Below are 14,573 nucleotides of genomic sequence, written 5' to 3'. Positions count from 1 at the left end.
TAAATAAGGAATAATAAGTGAATAATAGTGAATAAGGAAAAGAAAATAATAGCTGATTTAAATTGGATAACCTGTGTACCTGATGATGCAGTCTAACCATTTTAAGCACCATACTTTTATTTTGTTTCACAAAATACTTTCTGATATTATAAAGTATTAACTGCTAAATAATCCTTTCTTACCCTTAATTTATTCGCACTTATTAATAAGAGGAAAGCTTATAAATCAAATAAATAGAAAAATAAGTAAAAGATAACTATTTTTGGTATATTCTTTCTTGTATTCTTCATAGTACTATAACAAATATAAATGATAAATATTTATTTACCAATATTCTCTACTCTTTCTGCCCAATCATGTCCTTTAAAATTGTTTCACCTCTCTCTATACCACCCTCACACTTGTTCATTCACATCAGTGAAGATAAAGAAATGGGGGAAAAAAAGAGAAATCTTTCTCAAGAGCCATCCATATACAATAAGTATTGTAAATTGACATATCTACACCACGTTCCCAGGCACTGTATAAAGTCCTGGTGATACAGCAGTGGACAAGATGAATCCACATCTGACCTAATGGAACCTAGAAATTGTACCCTTGTCTCTCATTAGAAGATAAAAGTTAGTTATCTAGCCTGCTCACAGTTAACACCAAAAACGTTCTACCTTTTATCCCATCTTGTCTCTACAGAGAACTATAAAGAAGCTACTTGAATTTGGAGAATTCTATGGTGATCTTCCAAGGAATAATTTCAATAGAGTGTATTAAAAATGTATGTAAGATTTCAGTGCTAAGAAGTATTTGATGAAGAATTAGAGGCAGAGTTTCCACACGCAGATTTGTTCAAAACAGTCTGACATGTGAAGGACACATCAGATGGTAACTAGGAAGGACAGCAATGTCAAGCTAGAACACTTCCTATATAGAGTATATCACACATACTTGTGAATGGAGGAAAAGTGGCAAGCAGAGAAAGGGGAATTGCTAGATAACAACAAAAAGCGTACATCTGAGGATCAAGATCCTGGGGGAGGTAAAACTAAGAATGCAAGGTTTAAAAAGTAAACAGGATAGAAGTATTTCTTCTACTACAGGTATAGGAAAAGATGAGAGGACAGTTTTTCTGAAGACAATAGAAGGTCTCTGAATAAAGGAGCTGTGCAAAGATAATTTTTCATGACTCAGAGGGTAAACTTCCTTCTCCTTATTTTTGAGAGATAGAGACAGAGCACGAGGAGAGGAGGGGCAGAGAGAGAGAGAGGGAGACACAGAATCTGAAGCAGGCTCCAGACTCCACTCTGTCAGCACACAGTCCAACAAGGGGCTGGAACTCACAAACCATGAGATCATGACCTGAGCCAGTCAGATGCTTAACCGACTGAGCCACCCAGGCATCCCTTAACTTTTTTAATGTTTACTGTTTACTTTTGAGAGCAAGAGAGACAGAGCAGGAATGGGGGAGGGGCAGAGAGAGAGGGAGACACAGAATCTGAAGCAGGATCCAGGTTCTGAGCTGTCAGCACAGAGCCTGACACAGGGCTCGAACCCACAAGCTGTGAGATCATGACCTGAGCTGAAATCAAGAGTTGGATGCTTAACTAACTATACCACCCAGGCACCCTGTCTTTTACATTTTCTTGTACAAAAAAAATTTTTTTTCTTTGAGAAAAAAATTGTAATTTTTTTTTGAGAGAGAGAGAGAGAGAGACAGAGTGTGAGTGGGCAAGGACCCAGAATTGGAAGCAGGCTCCAGGCTCTGAGCTGTCAGCACAGAGCCTGATGCGGGGCTCAAACTCATGAACAGCAAGATCATGACCTGAGCCGAAGTCAAACGTCTACCCAACTGAGCCACCCAGGCACCCCTGTACAAAAGATATTTTAAATCTCATTTTTGATATCTCAATTTTTTCATTCAGTTGAGAAATATTTTCCAATTTTTTTCCTAATAGGTGAGATATATGGTATATTTTCTGAACACTTGAATGTCTATGGAAATCTTTCTATCCCTTCTATACATAAACATTTTGGCTGTATATAATATTACTAGAACATAATATATTTTTTCCTTAAAATTCTTTAGATAGAATTTCTCCATTGTCTTCTGACACATGGAACTGAAAAGATGTATGAAGCCAACTAATTTAAAATCAATTTATTTCTTTGGTCCAGATTATTGTTAAAACTTTTCTTAATTATTTAGAACAAAAATGTGATTAGATAATAGTAAAACAAAAAGAAATTTCTTCAAGCTACACATTTTAGGTAAAGAAAATATTCTTCTATCATGTCTTTCATTATTGTTTCAGTCCACTTATTTTATTTTCTTTTTGGGGTAAATTTATTTCTGTCTCCCTACTCTCTACTCCCTTACTCTTTCTTTTTATTCAAAGTGTTTATCATCCTCTTACATATTACATATTCCTATGTTCCTGTCTTTATTCTCCATCCACAGGCTGTCAACTCTGTGGAAATAAGTACAATTTTTACTTTGTTAATTGCTGTATCTCTAGAGAACTGAATTAAATCTAGTATAGACAGAATATAAACGTGTTCTGAGTAAATCACTGAAATCATATAATAGGCCATCATTTTGATCTTAATATTGATTTATCTCACATTATTTTACACTTTATCATATTCATCTGTAGTTAAGAGCTGATCAAATTTCTTTTTATCACTTGTTTTCTTTAGCCATAATTCTACTCATTATTGCCTCCAAAGTGGAGTTTATTTGTTTTTAGATTCTTAGCAATTCTTACTTCTTTCCGTTGTCTTATTTCTGTCAGTATTCTGTTCTTTTTTCATAGAAGTCATGCTTTCATGACTGTGTTGAGGTCCTAAAACTCTGTTAAGGTAAGTGCATGTCTATGTACTTACTGTAAAGGTTAATTTTATTTTCTTAGTATGCTCCAGGATATCAGAAGATAATGGGTAACTGTTATAAGCACTGCTACCAGGGTTCATCTGTTTCATATAACCAAACCTTTATTCTTGGGGCTATCTTTCAAGGAAGGTTCTAAGACTTGATTCATTTTTCCAGACTTATAATTTGATTCCCTAAGATTTTCAAGACCTGTCTGTGTGTAGAAAGAGTAGGAAGAGTGGTGGAATTAGGAACAAGAGTAGACTCTCTTTCATAGCAGTTAAATAAAGGTACAAATGAAATGACACTCAGCTTCCTCGTTAACACAGATGTAAGGTCATTAAGAAACATGTATGAGCAGCAAAGCTTCTTCTTCACTAATATGATATAAACTTGAGGCACAACAAAAGATGAAACCTGATGAAACTTTTCTTAGAAGAATTCCTTTTGATGCATACATACTTGGTACACATTTCTTCAAGACTACTAGATCGTCCATCAGATTTAGTTGCCATTGTTTTTGTAAGATTCAACATTTTTTGGCATATCTCCCTAAGAATTCACATGGGCTAGAAAAAGCTACATATGTAAATTTTAAATAAAGCAGTATTCAAGTTTTTTGACAGATATATACTTTTAATGAAATTATCTAAATTATCTATATAAAGTGTGGACACTATTTACCATGATTAAACCTAATAATTGCAATTAATAATTACTTATTTGTATGTCTTTCTTCCCTAGGTACTCATTATTTGCTACCTACCAGCTGCTCATGAAATCCAAAATGATTAATTTACTCAGATTATTTAAAAATTAATAATATTTTAAAATTAAAATATACCAGGCTTTTTAGTGTTATATGTTTCTGTTATTTTACTTATGGGATAGAAAAAATGATTATGTCATGAAAATGGCTTTCCTTTTGCTTATGAGCATCTGTATGTATGTCCTTTGAAAACAATGTCCAAGATATTCCAGGGAAACAAGCCCACATTAATTTGTCCTCTCCTTAAGTATCTTTTGCATGTTCACTAACATGCAATTTGTTGCTTAATTATTTGCAGATTCATAGTATGAAATATTCTTAGGACAGAAGTGCCAGATGGACCTTACAGATTATCAAGTTCAATTAACCAATAACAAAACAGGGCTGTAGAGACTTAATCAAGACTGCAAAGCTAGCTAATGGCAGAACTGAGGCTAAAACATAGGTCTTCCTTTCTTTTCCAGTTTTATTTTACTAGCCAAACAGGATGGTTTAAGGAGAGAGATCATGTCTTCTATGTCCTAGTAACACTCATAATCCTTCACACTCATAATGCAGGTAAGGACTGACAAATGCTTAAGCACTGATATGTAACGGATGATGAGCAAGACAGGCTTTTGTTTTTCTGTTGTTCTAGCTTGGCTGCATGGTTAAGCAGCAATTATCTACCACATCATAATAATGTGACAAAAAATGTGACAAACTTCAAATTTTTATCACAAAGTAAGGTCACATCTGAAAGTATTTAGAAATAAAAAGGAATCGTTTCTGCAGGTGTAATAATAATTAAGAAAATATCTCAAAGTTTAGTAAGTACATCAATAACATCATCTAACTTAAACTTTCAATGGCATTATTTAGTAACCATTATTACTATCTCGAAATTCCTAATAAGAAAAATCTCAGAGGCAAAGTAACAAGCTCAGTGTCTCAAAGCTAATGAGTGGGAAGGCAGGAAATTAAACTTAGTCCATTTCATTAAAAAGCTTAAATTCTTTCTATCACTTCTCCACAGACAAATATCATTTATTAAACCATGTACAAAAAATCCTGTATTCAATATCACCAAAATGAAAATTATAATTATTATATACTTAACATACAAAATGATTATAACCTAAAATATATTTTTTAGAACATGTAAATTTCCTTATCATTTATCACTAAAACATGTCAATGATCATAACAGAAAGCATTCATTTTCACTGCTATGCCAATGTATACAGGCATAGATGGGATGAAGAAAAGGTTTCCCTTTAAGTAGCATTGAATAATTACTAAATCTATTTTCTAATAATCTTTGGAGTTAGTAATAGTAAAATTTAAGAGTAGGATCTTTGATAAGTTTCCACATATTTTCTAAGAAATAGCTGCTCAATTTTCCTAAAAGAAAAGAACAACTTAGGTACAGTGAACTTCTATGCACAGCTCAACATTGGCTAAGGAACCACTTGGTACAAGCATCCCTTCTATACTGATGGTTATCATTGAAACATACTGCCACCTTATGACAATTCTTTTTATATCTTAATTTTCAGAAAACTGTTTTAAACATAAACTCTTGCCAGGAATATGACCATGAAGTAATGAAATTATCTGACTTAAATAAAAAAAAGAAATAAAATTGCTAGTTCTACTGAAAGCAGCCTGAGAGAAAAGTAGTGTGTTTAAGAGAATATTTTTCCAAATTTGAATAACACAATGATTTTTACGACATGATGTAATAAGCATTTTAAAATCCAAGAGGCCAGGATATAACTGATTACATGTTGTATATGAAACTAAAATTTTGAGTCATCTTCCAATTGTTATATAGTGTTGCCCCTCTTGGATCTACAATATTGCATACACATACCTAAAAGATATAAAACTCACAATGGTTTAGGTTGGAAGAAAGTATAGGGAAAAGAGACACTAAAATTAAGAATAGATTATATGCCTGAATAAATTCATTATTGTGTGAAATTTACAACATGCCCAAATAAATACCGTAAAAAACTACTACTTTACTAGTACTACAAAATAAAGTACCTATTTACATAGAACCCTCTTTCTGAATGTCCACATTAGAAATTTTTATTGTATCAGAAAACATGAAGCTTTTACCTAGTAGCTGGTTTATTTTTCTCAATGGGTCCAGTGATTCATGCTTGTGTTCTGTTTCCCTTTTTGTATTAGCTGCTAAAGTACTTATAGATGAATTTATGGTTCGTGTTTATCAAGTATATAAGAAGTCATTGCATGTATTTTGCATTCTGCTATCACTGCTGGCTACATCTTGTTCTTCTGCATTATTTTCACTTTGACGTGAAAGCACCATTTACTTTCATTTTTATGTATATACTTGGCATTGTGGAAAGAATATGCATTTTGGAAGCTGAACAACCAGCACCAACTCTAACTTTTACTAGTTGTAGAGCCCTGAGTAATTGTTTCAGTTCTAGGATAAACTATAGATTTACCATTTATAAACAGGGGCTAAAGATACCTTCCTTGCATAATTAATCTAGTGATTACAGAAAAGGATTAGAGATACCTCATACTTATTGAGTGTTTGATATATAGAGCTACTTGTATCACTTAATTTCTACATTTTTATTTCAATACAGCTTCTGAAATCAAGTTCTATTTTATAATTATACTTAATGCAGTAGTGTTCTGCCAAGAAAAGCAGGTTTTAAATCAGTGATGTCTTAGAATCAAAGAAAAACAATATTAACTTATTGTGCTGTACTTTTGTAATCACCCCCTTACTCTTTTTGAACTGAGCAGAATTATCAACAAAAATATTTCAATGAAATGCTCAATTAAGTTAAATCATGAACGGAGAAACACTAGAAACTAGTGAACAAACATGGATGTAATAAAGACTTAAGCACTATAGTTTTAAAAAGTTGGTAATTCACTAAAGTTTTCCATTTTTGTTTAAACTTTATGAGCAAAGGAATAAAAATATAAAAAGAATTCATGCACAATAACATATTGCTTCGTTTAATTACTGATTTGCTGTTCGCCGAAAGTTTTAATCAAGAGAGTTCTTACATGTGGATAACAATGAAGACATCTGTAAAAGTTAGTGCGACGTTTAACTCCTCTAGGCACTGCAGCACCTGGTGACGCCACAGGGAAGAAATCATGGATACTTCTTGAACATACTGCAACAGCTGTCAGCTCAGAAGGAGGTATATTCTAAGTTCTACCAAGCAAGTAGTACTCCACAAAACCTCATTCTGTCCCTTCTCTTAACTGAAAAGAAGCCAGATGGAAACATGCAACTTGTCAAATTGCAAATGAAGAATTATTACAAATCGTATTGCATAGATCTCTGTTATGTTCAGCTTTAAATACGTGGATGCTCAATTTTCAGAATAATTTCACTGACATTTTAAGAAAACTAAAGACGCTTGGTGCTATTTCAGGTAAAGACAATAGCACATCTTTAAGAGAATACAATAAAGGTGAAGACAATGGGAATATGATTATGTCTTCAACATAATATCAGAGTGAAGAAATAAAAGGCATCGTTCTAGGAGCTTAATGATGTCCAGAATGACTATGACTGCAGCATGACTAGCCATCTCTCACAACAGTTAATGGTTCTCTGTTTGCAGTACACAGCCTCAGAAAACTAGAAAACAGTCTGTATTATTTATAACACAGCAGTCCTAGCTGTGCTGGTATGGCTAAACCTCTACCTGTTAACCTCTATCATAGACTTCTATTTCTATCCTTTATATGAAATTACCATAACAGTTTTAAATACAGCACAGCTTTAAGGATGAATATACACAATTAAAGATTAGAAACTAGTGATTTTGCTTTGCACTTCTGCTACCCAAAATTACTTATGATTTTAAGACTACAAGGGGTTTTTCATAAAATTGGACATATATAATTATTTCATATTAGAGTTCAAGCTTTACTCTTTCTGAGGTGCCATGAGAATGTGTTAATTTGTTCACCCATTCTTGTACTGTCAACCTAAAAACATTTGTTGAGCACTTGCTATATAACATATGCCATGCATTTTTATTTATACGGTGCCATCACTTCAACATCCCTAAATATTTCTTTTACTGCTGGAGTCTTGTTTAGGGCAGGAAAAATACTCTATAAATTCTGAAAGAGAATGATTTATATCAAGAACCTGAACCATGTCATAAACAGCCTCCTTTGGGTATAAGATCCTAATGACGGTGTGGTAGAGATCACTGAGTTCCTGTGAGCATTCATAACATTTCTCCTCCCAAAATTCTGGTACAAACAATTAACAGCTTCATAGTGGCAAAATTGTTTGCTTCTCTTCTAAATAACGTCTAAGAGTCACATAAATTAACAGGTCAACTCTCATTTTTCTATACTGATAATAACACATCTAATGTGGTTAATAAATGCTAAATATTTTACTAATAATAGTATCCACTTTACAAATGCTTATAATCTTATATTATTATTTTAATTCATCAACCACCTCATCCATGAGAACTAGGCATCTTCTATCCCCACACTACATATAAAAAAGCTGAGTCTCACAGAGGTTGAAAGAGCTGCCTAAGATCATACAGTAAGTGAGAGTACTGTGGTTCTATTTCATGTTTCTGTCTAAACATGTTTCATTCTAGTCTCTTATTCCCTGATAAAGCTTTTAGGCAGAAAAGCTAAATACTGAAAGGTGTGGTGTGAGGGAATCATGAAAGGACAAAAAGATCGAATTCAGGTTGTTGAGGTTCAAAACTCAGCCACTATTTTGTGCTCTCTCTTGCTTATCCTCTCACACTAAAATGTGGACAATCAAGCCACTGGAAACAAAGAAGGTCCATGTAGGAGGCACTGTTCCTACCGCCTAGTGTCTGTGAGTTACATAACTCACTGTGGGAGATTTACTCACAACTCTGCTACTTCTGTGATCACCACTTCTTCTTTTTTGTTAAGTTTATTTATTTATTTTGAGAGAGACAGAGACAGTGCAAGTAGGGGAGGGGCAAAGAGAGGGAGAAACAGAGAATGCCAAGCAGGCTCTGCACTGTCAGCATAGAGCCCAACATAGGGCTTGAACTCATGAAACCATAAGATCCTGGGGCACCTGGGTGGCGCAGTCGGTTAAGCGTCCGACTTCAGCCAGGTCACGATCTCGCGGTCCGTGAGTTCGAGCCCCGCGTCAGGCTCTGGGCTGATGGCTCGGAGCCTGGAGCCTGTTTCCGATTCTGTGTCTCCCTCTCTCTCTGCCCCTCCCCCGTTCATGCTCTGTCTCTCTCTGTCCCAAAAATAAATAAAAAACGTTGAAAAAAAAATTTAAAAAAAAATGTAAAAAAAAAAAAAAAAAAAAAAAAAAAGATCCTGACCTGAGCTGAAACCAAGAGTTGGAGGCTTAACCAACTGAGCCACCCAGGTGTCCCTGTGATCTCCACTTCTTTACAGGTCTTTTGACCTCCCTTTCTTTGCAAACAACCATCCCATTTTCTTCTGTGGCACCAGAGAGCTGCTGTGGTTAACAACACAATGGATGGCAGTCACCGCAGCTTTCCTTGGCACATGCACAATGGGAGGTCCTCATCTCCAGCAGCCACCTCCTTCTTGGAGAAAGGAAGCCTACCACACAGAGCTCTTAATTGTCTGTAGGTAGAATATCTGCACTGGGAACTACTCATTTGCTGAGGACACTGCAGACACACTCACTTTTCTTTCCACCCTACCAAGCTGCACTCTAATTTTATTCCACTTTTGATTTACATTTTAAACTGCCAACAAAAGCACAGAAAGTAAAAATGCTGCAGAGGCAAGACCAGTAGAGGAAAAGGGCCCACTCAGAAATAGGTCACAGAATCATAGCTACTACTATACCTTCTCTATCTTAATAGGATTAATCAATTGCCTTCATTTATAAAGAGTAAACTATTACTCTTTGCTACATTTGTAAAACAGAATAAATGATCATAACTCCTTTTCTGCATTTGTCCCTATGAATCAAGGTTGAGAAAATAGTACCTGAACTGGCAATACCATCAAGGTGTTGCTGTGGGTCTTTGTAACTTAAAAGTATAAAATGTGAGACAACATAATGAAGGCACAATCCTACAGAAAAATGCAATAATGTGGCAGGCACTGGAGAATGCTAAGAATGTGGGGGAGGGGAAGGTTAGAGGAGAAGCACAAAATGTTAATTTTTATAGTTCTTGTGCTACCCATCTCTCAAATGTTCTCTTCTTAGTTTTTATAGAATCAAGGCTGTTGAACATGAAATACAATAGAAAACCTTGATTTTGAAAAAATAATTTTTGAATAGTCATAACTATAAATGTTTGGTCTCTTCTATAATATAAATAACTCCATGACCCAATTTTGTATGGATATGTATTGATCATCCTATTTAAAAATAATATTTTCATATGAGTTGCCTCAGACCATAGGAAGTCGGATGTTTTTTCTTCATTGGGTTGGAGGTGGGGGGAGGGGCTGTTACCCTAGAGATGATCTTTATAAGTGAGGGAAGAATCTACACTATTTTACTTTCAGGCAAGAATAACAAGGCATCATTTATTGGGAGTCACGGAGCTGGGGAAGAGAGAAAGGAATAGATTCAAATGACAACTTGTTCAGTGGAAGGCTTTCTTAAGATCAGTACTTCATCCTAAATCCTAAGCCTGACCCCATATTATAGTAATACGAAGCATCAGCTTTGACACACAATCCCTCATACTTCTAATAAAATTATGTTTCCTATGGCAACAGATGGTATCTCAGGAGAAGCAAGTTCAGAGTATACAATACACATATTGTGGTTTAAGTAGTAGGAATGACACTACAATGACATAATTAGCCTTTCACGTTTTTGTTGTTGTTGTTAGTAATAGTAACAAGAGTTTGCAAGAGACAAGGGTCACATTAAGGTATAACCAATTTGATATGCAATACTTGATCTCATTTGAATTTCTATTCCCAAGAGATTTAAAATGTTTAATATAGGAGGAATAGTAAATATAAGCAAAACTATAGAAATCACAATTCCCAGTGATCATTATTTCTCCAAGCAGCAAGGTTTCCAGCAAAGTACCAGCTTTGCTTTTCCTTTTTTTTTTAATTACTCTTACGATGTAAATAAAACCAATTTGTCAGCTCTTCATACCAACAGTTGAAAGATATCTATTTAGTAATGAAGACTCCCTAGCAAAGAGCTCCAGAGAACATATTAAGTAGCTCCATACAGGAGAAGGACATACAGAATAAGACAATATACTTAAGTTTCTCAGTGTTTTAAGAAAAATGTAAATATAGACAATTTTGCAAGCCTGAAACACTGTCTTCAAGTAATGGAGTAAAATATGTGTTCTGGGTGGTTCTCATGTAATGTAATAGGCTGTTCATTCACTAATTCACTAAGGAAGAACAAAGCACATCACATTTCCTATTACTGATAAGGACACAAGGGAACCACTCTTTCTCATAGATGGTCTATGTTCAAGTACTGCCACTCCCTCTGTTTCCCTTTTAGAATGTCCTTTCTAACTATTTCTGTGAAAAAATATCTGAGGGATTCATTATAACCAACTGACTATACTGACACATGCTATCTACAGTGGCAATGCTAAAAGACCGTGATTTTGATGGCTTTTTTAATCAACTTAATTGTCCCCAATTTTTGTAGTGTTAAATGCACACCAACAAAGGTAGCCAATACATAAAAAACATGTGCCCAAAGGAATTTTAATAACAAACAGAAGCTGGGAAAATAATCCCTGTCCTGGTAACCTTTATGTCAGGAAAAATTGTACAACTATGCTTAAAAGTAAGAAAGGCGAGAGCTATTTGTAAAAGATATTTTATAATTTCATGGTGTTCTGACTTTAGTAAACACAAATATAATTATTAAATTTCCATTGTTTAATGAGAATGAGATTTATATCTTGTTTAGTAAAATCATTAAATGAGGATGTAGCTAACTCAGACTTTAATTTGTAGAAAGAAGGAAAAAGATATAGCAGCACAATAAAAATGTATTTGCTTTCCAGAAAACTTCACACACCATGAAGTCCATTAAACATTTAATTTACTTAATATGCCTATTTCATTGGTCATTTTGATAACATTTACCATATTTTAAAAGGCTTTTACTAAATTTAACAAAGGTCAAATAAATGTATATTTTTGGCTGTATAACACAGAACATACATTTCCTCTACAGGCATCACATGAAGCAGTGTGGACCATTGTTTTTGCTATGCATATTATTCAATTTGAATATATATTTAGAGTAGTATTTTACAAATGGAAGAAAATAACTACTTACACACACATTTGTGATTCAAAGCTTTCATTTAGGCAATGACACCCATCCATCAACAGGCTTTGATGCCATATGTTTTTGTAGCAGTTCTCTAAACATGAAGAGAACCTAAATATGCAATAAGTTGCAAGCACATCTGATACCTCTGTGTTTATTAATAGATCATTATGCTAATTGAAAGAGAAAGATAACCTTTCCTTATAGGTCACTGCCTCCTGACTAATGTGTGCCCAATTTGGCCTTTAAATCTTAGGTCAACAATATGCCTGAACCAAATTAAAAAAAAAAAAAAAAAAGACACAGGATTTCTCCCAAAACACTCAATTTAAGACAATCCTAGAACACAACTGGCATTTATTTTTTACTACTTTAAAAAGAACAAAGGCAATTTTAAAAAGGCATTTCCTTCTGTTTTTAAAACATGTTTGTTAGTAACCACTACTTTACCAAACCTATGAAATGTGATGGTTGGTGATTACAAAGAAGTCCATGCCTTCTTCTAAAATGCGGATGAAAAAAACAGGGTGATATATGAAAATACGTACATTTGTGCATTGTAATTAGCATTAATTCCTACACAAAAGACATCACCCTGGTAAATGATTTTTTTAAATAAGGCATAAAGATAAAAGTGCCCAGTCCACTCTGAATTATTGTAATGTGCTCATTTAAAACCACCATCTGTCAGAGATTATCTTATTTTATACCAAGGGAACATCCATTAAATATTCATCCTCCTCATCCTAGAAATGCGCTCACACAAGCTCAGGGCCCTACCTGAGAAGATATTAGCACTAGTCATTTTATTAGCTCTTCTCTGAATGAAATTTAGAATAGACACTTGAAGTTTACACCTAAAGAGTAGCACTCTTTTTAGACTGAAGAGTGTGATTTCTGAGGACTGCTATTAATTTACACATTCTGAGGCCAATGAGTTAATTTACCGCTATCTTGGCAACAAGCAGTTATCACTTATTTTGCTTGGTTTAAAAATAGAAAAAATTTGCATAGGTAAAGTTTGTTAAAATATAGCATTTACCTGAAAGAACTAGGGAGGAAATAAAAAGCATAACTGCTGAGGGGTAAAATTGTATAAATTGTTCTCTTTTTGCATGGAAGTTCCTAACTTCTAGACTACTTAATCACAGCTTCATATTTTATGCTTTATTTCCCTGGCTTTGGGGGAAAAATACACAGGTCACTGTGAACCAAGAAGAGCCCTTAAAATATTCATGCTGCCTTCTATTCTCCATACAATAGTAATGAGAAAATTGAACACTGGGTTCAATTACAGAAAAGACTACCAAAAATTTCAAGTTCTATATGCACACAAATAATACCTAAATTCAGGAAGAAAATCAATCCTTCCCTATCATTTCACAGATCTCCCAGTAGGATACTTTGTATAGGCAGTGAACATATTTGAAAGCATTACTTAATAAGTCATAATTGCACCTTTATCTAACGTAAAATGGAATAAGTGAGACTTTTATCCTAAATAATGAAACAGATCATAATGACAACACTTTGGGAAAAAAGAAGTTTCAAGATGCTATATCATAACTGCTAACTTAAATTGTCATCCTGCATTTCCAGTCTTCATTTAGAATAGTATTCCATGGCAAGGTTCCCCTGCTAGTCTATAATACATGAAGAAGAAGAAACAGGTCTATTTACAAGATTCAACCTACCCTTAGGCAGAGAAGTAGAAAACACTTTAAAGAACAACTCTTGCCAAAGAGTACAAGTCTAAGATACAAAATTCAAAATAATGATCCTTCTGTAATTTTTATGATGTCTTCCATTTAAAAAAACAAAACAAAACAAAACAAAAAACACTAAGCCTTAGGGGAAATTCTAAACCAATAGAATTCTGTTAAGTAAAGCTACAGTAAGAAGAGTACTTTTAAATATAGAGTTAATGATTCTCAAAAGTTTTTTTTTTCTGAAAATAGAAGATATTTATATGTAAATGTTAAACTACAAGTGTGTGTTAATATCGATGTTACCATTATCAATAGTATTTGCATAAAGTCCACTCTGCCACTGACCACTATTGGTCACCTGTGAACACACCTGAGATACAAAGTTTAATAATAAATCTCCCTCTAGGAAAATTACACTGTAGTGGGTAAACAGACAATAACAGGTTGAAATAATAATCATAATACAATGTAACAACTACTGTATTGGTAACACGTTATAAATTTTCTTCAGAGGATACCAACAGTTCCTCTCATCCCTACATGTGCATGCTTCTTCTCTTATTAAGAGATGGAATCTGTTTTCACTTAAATCTGGACTCCTTATGTGACTGAGTGAGCAGCAAAATGGTGGCAGAAATGATGCTGAGCCCAGGCTTTAAAACACTTAGCACTTTCACTTTTGCTCTTTCAGAATCCATTAAGCTATGAGATACTAGTTTAGCCCACTGGAAGATGAGAGGTGTTGTGGAGAACAAAGGCACCTCAAACAATAGCTAGCACCAACCATCAGCCATATGAGTGAGACCATCTTGGTCATTCCAACACTTGTCTGAGCTCCCACATGACTGCATATGAGTGAGCCCAACCATATCAGTGAGCCCAAGCAAGACTTTCAGAACTATCCAGCTGAGTCCAATCAAATTAAATGTAAGAAACAGTAAACTGTTGTTGTTT

General features: G+C 34.3%; 1 protein-coding gene across 1 annotated transcript in view; it reads right to left on the bottom strand.

The window, feature by feature from the left end:
• Positions 1-14,573, bottom strand: part of DPYD (dihydropyrimidine dehydrogenase) — an 863,407-nt gene that overhangs the window by 697,389 nt on the left and 151,445 nt on the right. The window lies entirely within an intron of this gene.

Source organism: Neofelis nebulosa, chromosome 2 (genome assembly GCF_028018385.1).
Source record: "Neofelis nebulosa isolate mNeoNeb1 chromosome 2, mNeoNeb1.pri, whole genome shotgun sequence".
Classification (NCBI taxonomy): Eukaryota; Metazoa; Chordata; class Mammalia; order Carnivora; family Felidae; genus Neofelis; species Neofelis nebulosa.
Note: the sequence above shows the minus strand (reverse complement) of the source record. Positions and strands in the feature narration are given on the sequence as shown.